General features: G+C 37.3%; 1 non-coding gene across 1 annotated transcript; it reads right to left on the bottom strand.

The window, feature by feature from the left end:
• Positions 1–7,472: 7,472 nt before the first annotated feature.
• Positions 7,473–7,579, bottom strand: LOC121210485 (small nucleolar RNA R71). The gene has a single exon (XR_005905602.1). It is a non-coding gene; the product is annotated as a small nucleolar RNA R71 (small nucleolar RNA).
• Positions 7,580–11,678: the final 4,099 nt, after the last annotated feature.

Raw genomic sequence — 11,678 nt, 5'->3', positions numbered from 1 at the left:
GTGAATTTCCCCTGAAACTAGACTCACATATATTTCCACCATAAAATTTTCATAATTTTTGGTTTAGCCAATTAGTACAGTTTATTCATTAAAATTTTCCCTATTTCACATTCTGACAGTTCTGATCTCTCTTCACTAAAAATTAATTATCTCATTAGGGATTTATCTTGAAAATATACTCATTAGGGATTTTAAAAATATAAGTTTAAGCCTCTAATTATTTTTATCCAAATATTTGTGATTTTCCAAAGCCAGAATAGGGGATCACGTAATCATTCTGAACCAGTCTCACAAAAACATAAATATCTCAAAATATAGAACTCCTTTTCTTGCTCTGTTTCTTTTATATGAAAATAGACTCATTAAGATTTAATTTTATATCTCATTCAGTCTCTGATTCAATTTATACTATTTTTGGTGATTTTTCAAAATCACGTCACTTCTACTGTCCAAAACAGTTTTATTGCTAATTAACTCTTTCACACTTTCTTTGTATTAACCTCATTTTAACATACATATCACAAATCATTTTCACCACATTTCATACATCACATGTATAGGCCCATGATCACAAGGTCACCATAAAATCATCCTCATGTATAACTTACTTGTTTATAACCTTACAACATCCTGGTCACTTAATGAACACATCATTCACATAACCAAGTTCCTGCACTTATTCATCACAAAACTCACAAAGCAATACATAGAGAGTCTCCCGTTGAACACTTCGGATCGATCCTCGATACTTGGTGGTTTTAGCACATAGCTCCACCCATCATATAGTTCGGCTCTCTTGTACACATGGTGAACACTCAGTACCACCCATGTGACCTAGCTAATTTATCTCGTAGCTCTCTTGTCTACATGGTGTCCTTCACCTGGAACCACGCATGCGACCTAGCTACATATATCCCGTAGCTCTCTTGTCTACATGGTGTACACATAGTATCACCCATGCGACCTAGCTACATCATAATGTCTTGTAGCTCCCTTGTACACATGATGTGCACTCAGCACCATACATGTGACCTAGCTACATACTACCTGTATCATCCAATCTTTCCGAAGGTTCAACCGGGATTTCTCTCTCTTTTCCAACAATTTCACCAATCAAGTAATTATCCACAAACATATTTCCAATATTGTTATAAAATATCATAATACAAGTAATATTGATGTATTACTTACATATAAACTTACATCTCATTTAATATCAAGGCAATAACATTAAATTAGACATTGCCTTATTAAAAATCATATGAACTTACAATTTCCCATAATATCCATAATCATAGAAATCACATTTATGTATGATAATTCAATGCACTTCATGTACCATAGACATATTTTTAATTCAATTCATAAACTTGGCACCATAATCATTTAATTTAACATAATTCAATTAATTCACTAAATTTAACTGTCAAATATAAATTACAACATTATTGCTGTATTATTATCATACCAACTTGCATACTTTCAACACCTCGGAAATTATAATAAATATATCAATTTTACATTGAAACATGCATAAATTAATGCTTATTATACATATGAACTTACCTCGATACTAAAACGGCCATTTTACCAACTTTCCCAACTTTCGATTTTTCTTTCATTCTAGGTTCAAATCTCATTTTCCGGGATCTAAAACATCATATTTTACTTATTTAATTAATGTACTATTCAAAACAGTCCTTAACTCAAACTTTGGAAAAATTACAATTTTGCCCCAAAACTTTTGCATATTTACGCTTTTGGCACTAGGCTCGGGAATTAAACTTCATCCCTTATTCTTATGTTTTATGACATGCTGATCACTTTTCCGTTCTATGGCAACATCAAATTCTCACTCTAACATATACTTATGACTATTAGGTATTTTTACCGATTAAGCCCTTTTACTCGTTTTCACTCAAAACCGAGTAGCACAAGTTGTCTAACCTAATTTAAAACCTTATATTTTATCATAAAACAGAAAAATAAACACATTTCACCTATGGGTATTTTTCCAAATATGAACCCTAGCTTAAATTATTGCTAGAATAAGCTTAATCAAATTACCGAGATTCTAAAAACGTAAAGAACTTGAAAAATGGGGTTAGAACGGACTTACTATTGAGCTTGGAAAGCTTGAAAACCCTAGCCATGGCTTCCCCATGCTAATTTTGGCCTCCATGAAAAAGATAAGTCAATTTTGGCTTTATTTTCCTTTTTTATTTCTTTTAATTACCAAATGACCAAAATGTCTTTCCTTACTAAACTTTCAAAAATTCCATCCATGTCCAATTTTTTTCCATCACTTAGAAATTAGTCAAATTTATATTTAAGACCTCCTAATTAATATGTCAAAGCAATTTGATACTAGAAACTTCTAGAATGCAAGTTTTGCAACTTATTTAATTTAGTCCCTAACTTCAAATTGAGCATTTTATGCATAGAATTTCTTCACGAAATTTTCACACAATCATGCAATCATATCATAGACCTCAAATAATCATAAAATAATTATTTCTATCTTGGATTTTGTGGTCCCAAAACCTCTGTTCCAACTAGACCCAATTTTGGGCTATTACAAAGACCATAACATCCTCTAGAAAACCACCTTATCAGCAGAAAAAGAAGCCAAACCTTGAGGAGATGCTAACGAAATTCATCGCGGTATCTGAAACACGTTCCAAAACACTGAGACAGCTCTTAAAAATCAGCAAGCATCAATTCAAAGGCTTAAAACTTAAATAGGATAGCTTGCTAAGTTGATTTCCAAATGACCACAAGGTAGCTTGCCGAGTAATACTGAAACTAACCCAAGGGAACAGCTTAATGCGATTACTGTTCGAGATGAAGAAGGGTTAGTTGAATCTAAACTAGAACTGAGGCAAGGACTTATGGTAAGTAAAGGTAAGGATGAAGTGGACCACAGTGAGAAAAAAATCGGTAAGTAGAGAATATAAACCTCGTGTCCATACCCCAGTGCGACAAGGAAAGACCACTCGGACGAACAATTTGGTAAATTCCTTAAATTATTAAAGAAATTACATATTAACTTACCATTTATTGAAGCCCTTTTGTAGATGCCAAACGTAGTTAAATTTTTAAAGGAGCACTTAGCAAATAAGCGAAAGTTGGATGAGGCATCGCATGTGGAGTTGAACGCAGTTTGCTCAGCCAATCTAGAGAATAAGCTACCCAACAAGTTGAAAGACCCAGGGAGTTTTACGATTCCTTGCTTAATTGGTAGTTTAAACGTTAACAATGCTTTGGCTGATTTAGGGGCAAGTATTAATGTCATGCCCTATAAAATGTTTAAACAACTAGGTCTTTGGAAACTCAAACAAACTAGGATGAGTATTCAATTAACAGATAAAAAAATCAGATTCCCTAGGGGTATTATTGAAGACGTGCTTGTTAAAATTGATAAATTTATATTCCCAATTGATTTTGTTGTTCTAGACAAGTAAGAGGATAGTGACGTGCCTTTGATTTTAGGACGACCCTTTTTAGCGACTGCTAGGACTATCATTGATGTTGGCATAGGTAAGCTAACACTTCGTGTAGGGGATGACACGATTAGTCTCCAAGCTCGTGATTCTGCTAAAATATCTAGTAATCGAGACGATTCGATTAATTTAAATAATGTTGCAACTCAAACTTCTTTACAGGAGTCCCCTAGGAAGAAAGTGATGGAGCTTCATTCTACTCCATGCCACAAAAACGGAGCAACTCACGAAGAACGAAGGCTTCAGATCGATGAACTAGATGAGTGGCAAAAACATGTTAAGGAGAAATCAAAAGTACACGAAAAATCAAAGCGACACCACGTTGAGCGTAGGGATGACACAAAGAAAATTAAGGTTGGGGATAAAGTATTGTTAGATGAAAAGGACCCCTGAATTACTACTTTAGAGCTTAATACAAATGGAGCGACTCCCTTCATGGTACTAAAAGTTTTCCTATACGGTACAGTCGAGGTAAACCATTCTCATTTTGGCACTTTTAAGGTAAATATTACTCGACTTAAACTTTATGTGGATAATAGAATTGATAGTGAGAAAGAGGAATCTCAACTCCGTGATCCACCGTAATCAAACAAAATTGAGGTAAATCGAGCTTAGACTCTAAATAAGCGCTTCTCGGGAGGCAACCCGAGCACTAACACTACTAACTAGTTTATTTTAGCTATTTTTAGTGTTTTTGTGCAGGTACAGTAGCCCACACAGCCTGGACACACAGGAGTGTCCTTGGCCGTGTGGAAATAGGGCTAAAAATTCCCTAAGTATCGAGCCACACGGCCATGAATTTGATCTACATGGTCGTGTGAAGCACACGGCCTAGAGACACGGGCGTCTCCTAGGCCGTGTGAAAACTGGAGCTAATTTTTCAAAGTTTAAATAAGTCAGGGAGCCACACGGGCAAGACACATGGCCATGTGTTCGGATACACGAGGGTGTGAGAAGCGAAGAACCTGGCACACGGCCGTGCGATGCGACCGTGTGTACCACACGGCCTGGACACACGGGCGTGTCTTCAGGCTGTGTGACGATTGGGCAATAAAATTAATCGATAAACATGGCCCTGTGCACCACATGGCCTAGACACACGGGTGTGTCCTCAAGTCGTGTGACGATTGGGCAATAAAATTACGCGATAAACATAGGCGTGTGACACGGTCATGTGGCCCAACACGGGCCTCACACGACCGTGTCCCCTTTTTAAAGCCCCAGCCCTATCTCTTTTTTCTTCTTCTTCTAAATCTCCTTCCCCAAACCCTAGCCGCCGCAGCCTCCCTCTCCCACCATCCAGCCACCCCCAACTCCCCTTTCTCATTCTTTTTTTCTTTTCTTCACTCCCCCTTCTCTTCACAACCTTTTTTCCCATCGACAGCCCTTTCACCCTCACCCCCACGCCCGTTTTACCCTCTTCCGACCAACCCCTTACCGTCGACACCAGTACCCTTACCTACGACCGGCCACCCTTCTTATAGTCGGTTTCCCCTTTTACCCTTATTATTTATTTCTTTATTTAGTTTTTATTATTATTCTTCATTATTAGTATTTTGGTTATTACTGTTATTGAGTATTTTTATTATTATAATCCTGATTATTATTCTTTGCTTACTATTTTGCTGACTATGGTTTTTTAATTCTTTCATCCTTGCTCTTGACTTTATCTTATTGCATTATTTCTAGTATTAAAATAATATTTTCCCTATTTACATCTATTTGTTTCATTTTGGGTTAACTGTTACTATAGAATAATATTTAGCTTTTCCTTTTGCATCTTATGCTTAGTAGATATTATTGTTTCAGTTTTTCGTCTTCACATCATTGTATTAGTCATACATATAGTCTTTGCTCTTTAGGTCTCTACCTTCGTTAAAAGTACATACTCGGTGCGGGATACAATTTTTTTAAAAAACAAGGGTTTCTCTATTCTTACATATGGATTGGATACTTAATGCTTGATAAACCGTAATTTATACATATTTTTACTCCATGTTTAACGCATTTTATGGATGATTTTCCATTAGAACTGGTGAATTCGATGCTCCTAATGCTTTAATTTCATGTTTTACACTTAGGAGAGCATAGGAGAGTGAAAGGAAGGAGAAACGAGCCAAAAATGGAGAAAATGGGCCAAAGTACGAATTCAACACGGCCTGGACCTCCTCACATGGGCAGACCACATGACCTTGTCAATTTGGCAAGCTCGAGCACGGCCAATTTGGAGCTTAAGTTGAGTCCAATTCAGAAAAGTCTAATTTTGAGGGCTTTTAGGCATTCCAAAGCCTATAAATACACTCTAGAGAAGGAAGAAAAGGGAGGACAGAGTAGGGGGTAAGGAATTACTCCAAGAAATCCGATTGATTCATCTCAGAAGCTGGATTCATCATCAAGACTGAAGATCTCTCCTCAATTCCCCTTCAGGAGTTTTGGGTTTTCTTTATGTTTTGTATTCTTTATTATTCTGAGATGTTTTCTTATTTAGTTATGAACTAAATCCCCTAAATACGTAAGAGGAATGAAACCTAAGATGAATCTTGTTATTATTTTCTGAATTGTATGGTAAATATTTGACTTGTTCTTAATTATGTATTCTTAATTCTTGCTTTGATATCCTAGGATACCGATTCAAGATAAGCTCTTATTTAGAGGAGGAATAGACCCTGTTTAAGAGTACATTTGTCATAATTAAGTGGAGTTGATTGCGCGCCTAGACATAGGGTGACAAGATTTTGACGGATTAGGGTGAAACCTAATAAGGGGATCCATAGATCGAGTTAATGCAACCCTAGAGTGTTAATTAGAGAAAAGTCTCGGTTATTCAATCTAGGGATTAGACGTTGTTAGTCTTGAATAGGGATAATAACATAACTTAGGGATCTCTATGGAACAAGTTAAATGAATAAATCGTCCGATTCGGAGCCAGAATAACAAGTACAGTCTAGGTGGATTTTTCCTTAGGTATTGTCTTCATTCAATCGATTTTTCCAAAAGCAATTCCCCAGTTCCATTCTCTGTGCGTTCTTAGTTTAGATAATTAGTTAGTTAGAACAAAAACCTCTTTATTCTTAGGCTAGATAATAAAAAGACAGTCATTACTAATACTTTTAGTTCCTTTGGGTTCGACAATTCGGTCTTGCTAAAACTATACTTCTGTTCGATAGGTACACTTGCCTACATCGCGATAATAGTTAGTTCAAGAACGGGTAATTATAAATATTTAAAACCTATCACGAAATCAAGCAATCAAGTTTTTAGCATCGTTGCCGAGGAACTAAAATATTAGGAACACTCAATTTTTATTACTTTAGCCATTTATTTTTCGTGCACTTTAATTTATTATTATTATTTATTAATTTACTTTTTCCTTCCCTTGGTAGGTTTTTATACTTTATGACTAAAAGAAATCCACCAGTACCATTAATTTTTGACGAAGAAATTGATCGTATAGTTCGCAGAAATCAAAGAGAAATTAGGTGAAGCTTAAGATACACAGAGGACGAGCAAGAAGACGATGCTCAACCCCCAACCAAAGAGATGGCTGAAAACCAAGGCAATCAGCTACCTCTTGCAGTTACGGTTAATCAAAATTCTGCTCCACGCACTATGTATAATTATGCTAAACCTTCTTTAACAGGAACTGAATCGAGCATAGTTAGACCTGTTGTAGCTGTAAATACTTTTGAATTAAAACTTAACACTATTCAAATGATACAGCAATTTGTTCAGTTTGATGGTTTGCAGGATGAGGATCCCAATGCTCATTTAGCCAACTTCTTAGAACTATGCGATACATTTAAAATTAATGGTGTCTCTGATGATGCCATTCATCTTCAATTATTCCCTTTTTCATTGAGGAGAAAAGCTAAACAATGGTTGAACTCGTTACCACGAGGGTCAATTACTACTTGGGAGCAAATGACCGAAAATTTTTTACTAAAATATTTTTCGCAAGCTAAAATGGCTAAATTACGTAATGATATCTCTTCTTTTGTGTAGATGGATTTAGAAACACTCTATGATGCATGGGAGAGATACAAGGACCTTTTGAAAAGGTGCCCTCACCATGCGTTACCTCTTTGGTTACAGGTTCAAACATTCCATAATGGCCTGAATCCTTCGACTCGACAAATGGTTGACGCAGCTGCTAGCGGAACTATCAATAATAAAACACTTGAAGATGCTTATGAGTTTATAGAGGAGATGTCACTGAATAACTATCAGTGGCAAGTCATGAGGACAAAGCCAACAAAAATAGCCGGTGTTTATAATGTCGATTCGGTCACCATGCTCTCTAATCAGGTACAACTCTTAAATGAAAAGATTGATGGTTTTCTTAGTTCTTCACAAGTTCACCCAGTAATGCAGTGCGAAGCAAGTGGAGGTGGAACAAGCCATTCGGAATACCAACCTTATGGCCACAACATGGATAACGAGCAATTAAACTACACCGGTAATAATCCTCGACCTCAAAACAATCCATATAGTAACACTTACAATGTAGGTTGGAGGAACCACCTGAATTTCTCGTGGAGCGGTCAAGGAAATCAAAGACCACAACCACCTCCAGGCTACCAACAACCACCCTACCAACAGAAAAAGAAGCCGAACCTTGAAGAGATGCTCTCAAAGTTTATATCGGTGTCAGAAACCCATTTTCAGAACACTGAAATAGCACTTAAAAATCAACAAACGTCGATCCAAGGGCTCAAAACTCAGATAGGCCAGCTTTCCAAACTAATTTCCGAACGATCACAAGGTAGCTTGCCAAGTAATACTGAACCCAACCCAAGGGAACAACTCAACGCAATTAATATTCAAGATGAAGAAGGAGTTGTTGACTCTGAACCAGAATCGAGGCAAGAAACTGTGGTAAGCAAAGGTCAAGGTGAGGCAGATAACAATAAAAACAAAATGGTGAATGTCGAATATAAACCTCGTGTGCCATACCCCAAGCGACAATGTAACACCCCGAACCCGAGACCGACACCGGAGTCGGACACGAGATGTTAACAAACTTTGAAAAATTTTTCCAGACACTGCCCAGTCTGAGTACTAGTCGCTTCAAAAATCATATCTTGAGTTTCACAACTCGAAAATCAGTTTTGTGATTTTTCCCTGAAACTAGACTCATGTCCCCACCTATGTATTTTTTTCTAGAATTTTTGGTCGGGCCAATTAGTACAGTTTATTAGTCAAAGTCTCCCATGTTACAGGGGTCGACTACACTGACCTTTTCCCATTACGACTTGGATATCTCTCTGCATAGAGCTTCAATACTGATGCCGTTTGTTTCTATGGAAACTACACTCAGAGAGGAATCCATACATATATGGTATGACCCCTAATTATCTCTGGTAAATTTATAGTGAATTTCCAAAGGCGGAACAGGGAATCCAGAAACTGTTCTGGCCCTGTTCCACAAGAACCCGAATATCTCTTACTGTACTGTTCATATGATTGTTTCATTACTTCCATATGAAAGTAGATTCATCAAGGTTCGATTACATAATTTATTCACTATTTAATTCCATTCCTACTATTTTTAGTGATTTTCCAAATCTACGTCACTGCTGCTGTCAGCATCTAGGCTTTACCTATTTCAGGGTTCAACTAGCCCTTTTTGCATACATAGCACAATTTATGAAAGTGATTAACCATCCCCGTGGCCAATCCTTGTCAAGCATATCCACACTAAATGATTATAACATTATACTTAAACACATATAAGCCATTTTCACATGGCTATCCAAAACTTATACATCACATAAAGTACTCGGAAAACAACAATGGGTCGTCCTATACATGCCATATCAAAATTCAACCAAAAGAGTACCCATAAAAGCCTTTGATAGTGTGGGCGACTTCGACGTCAAGATCCCGAGTCCGATAGCTGGAGAACCAAAAAATCTATAAAACAGAGGAGCAATGGAACGAGGTAAGCAATTTATGCTTAGTAAGTTTTGAGCAAGAAATTCCAGCATAAACAAAGAATAACACACATTTAGCTAAATGGAATATTTCATAATACGCAATTTACCGATATCAAACTTGCTTCACAACATTAACAACCCTTATGTACATACACAATAGACTAACTTAGCCGAAGGCCGGTAGCTCGTTTATCAACTGAGCGAACATTTATTTGTAAGGGCTCGATTAAATTCAACACATACGTAACCTATCCCCATATTGGGATGTTTTTCGAGTATTCGCTGGAATTTTACAGCAAGCTCATTCATTACCAAATCACGTACCTTCGGGATTTAACCGGATATAGCTCCTCGTTCAAATGCCTTCGGGACATAACCCGGATTTAACAACTCGCACGAATGCCTTCGGGACTTAACCCGGATTTAATAACTCGCACGAATGCCTTCGGGACTTAACCCGGATTTAGTATCTCGCACAAAGGCCTTCGGATCTTAGTCCGGATATATTCACTTAGCACAAAGCCTTCAGGACTTAGCCCGGACAGCATTCAATTAATCATGCACATTCATATTTCATTTTCATTTGCGAAACTCAAACACAAGGCACATATCGTCCTTGCACATTCGGCTCAATAGCCACACATAGAGCATGATTTAATCACATTGTAATTTAAGCTCTCTTACTCAAGAACTTACCTCGGGTGTTGTCGAACGATTCCGGTAGCTATTCAACCACTTTTTCCTTCCCTTTATCGGATTTATTTCCCCTTTGCTCTTGAGCTTAATCAAACAAATAAATTGATTTCATCATTTAGGCATCAAAAAGATGAACACAAGGCACTTAGCCCATATTTATACATTAGACATTAAAGTCTCATACATGCAAAAATCATGCATCAACACAACATATTAGCTAATTTCTTTCCCCTTGGCCGAATATGCATGTCTATTTTTGGGGTCGATCTCAACACTTAATACACACATATACACACACTAGTAAAGCATCCTCCCCCTTTTCATCGATTTAACACATGCATTGCTCATCAACATGCAAAGTTACATTCGGCCTTAGCACACATCTTGCTAGCCGATTCTTCTCCATTTAGCAACCAATGCACATATGTGCTCACACAAAAATGCTAAAAAGGAGGTTCAAGAATCATCAAGCCATCATCACATGCATCATTAACAAGCCTCATATTTTGCATGCAATGGCATTAACACAACCTCCACCTAGGCCGAATCTTAACTCATCCTCATGCCTCATCACCACAACATCAAACACCAACCAAGAATGATGCATCCATGGTCAAGTGCCAATCCCATCACATAGCAAGATTTAGACCATGGGCCAAGTAGAACTCAAGCTAACAACTAAAACATGCATGCATCTCATGGAACATCATCAAACATACCTTAGCCTAGCTACATGCATGGCCGAATCTCTTCACCTTTCTTCTTCTTTCCTCCTTAAAATTTTTGGCCAAGGATGAACCAAAGGATGAGAAAATTTTTCTTTGTTTTTTTCTTTCTAGTTTCGGCAAGCATGAAAATGAGAAAAGGATGAACAAAATTCTCTCCTTTCTCTTCTTTAGCTCACGGCAATGGGGGGACAAACAACTACACACACATTTTTTTTTGTATTCTCCATACTCCTTTTTATTATTTTATTTGTTTTATCCCAACATTTTATGACACAAATTAACATATCTTATTTGTGCCATACTCATGCCATAATTTCCATAAAATAAATTGCACACTTGTGCATCATGCCCATCATGGCCGGCCACTACTAGTAGGGGGGTAAATTTGACATGCAAGTCCCCCCCTTTGTCCACATGCACTAATAGGTCCTCACACATTGACCTATCACATTTTAGAATTTTCTCACATAAGTCCTATTAACTAAATTCACATGAAATCAACCAAATTGAAGCTTGAAATTTTCACACATTCATTATTACATATTCTAGACAATAAGTATCACATTCAAACATTTTGGTGACTCGGTTTAGCGGTCCCGAAACCACTTCCCGACTAGGGTCAACTTTGGGCTGTCACAACTCTCCCCCACTTAAGAAATTTTCGTCCCCGAAAATCTTACCGGTAAATAGGTTTGGGTATCGTTCTTTCATCGAGCTCTCGGTCTCCCAAGTAGCTTCCTCGATCCCGTGTTTGAGCCATAACACCTTTACTAGCGGAACTCTTTTGTTTCGCAACTCCTTCACTTCACGAGCTA

The sequence above is a fragment of the Gossypium hirsutum genome, chromosome A11 (assembly GCF_007990345.1).
Source record: "Gossypium hirsutum isolate 1008001.06 chromosome A11, Gossypium_hirsutum_v2.1, whole genome shotgun sequence".
In the NCBI taxonomy this organism is placed as follows: domain Eukaryota; kingdom Viridiplantae; phylum Streptophyta; class Magnoliopsida; order Malvales; family Malvaceae; genus Gossypium; species Gossypium hirsutum.
The sequence above is the reverse complement of the archived record's forward strand: the minus strand, read 5'-3'. Positions and strand labels throughout refer to the sequence as shown.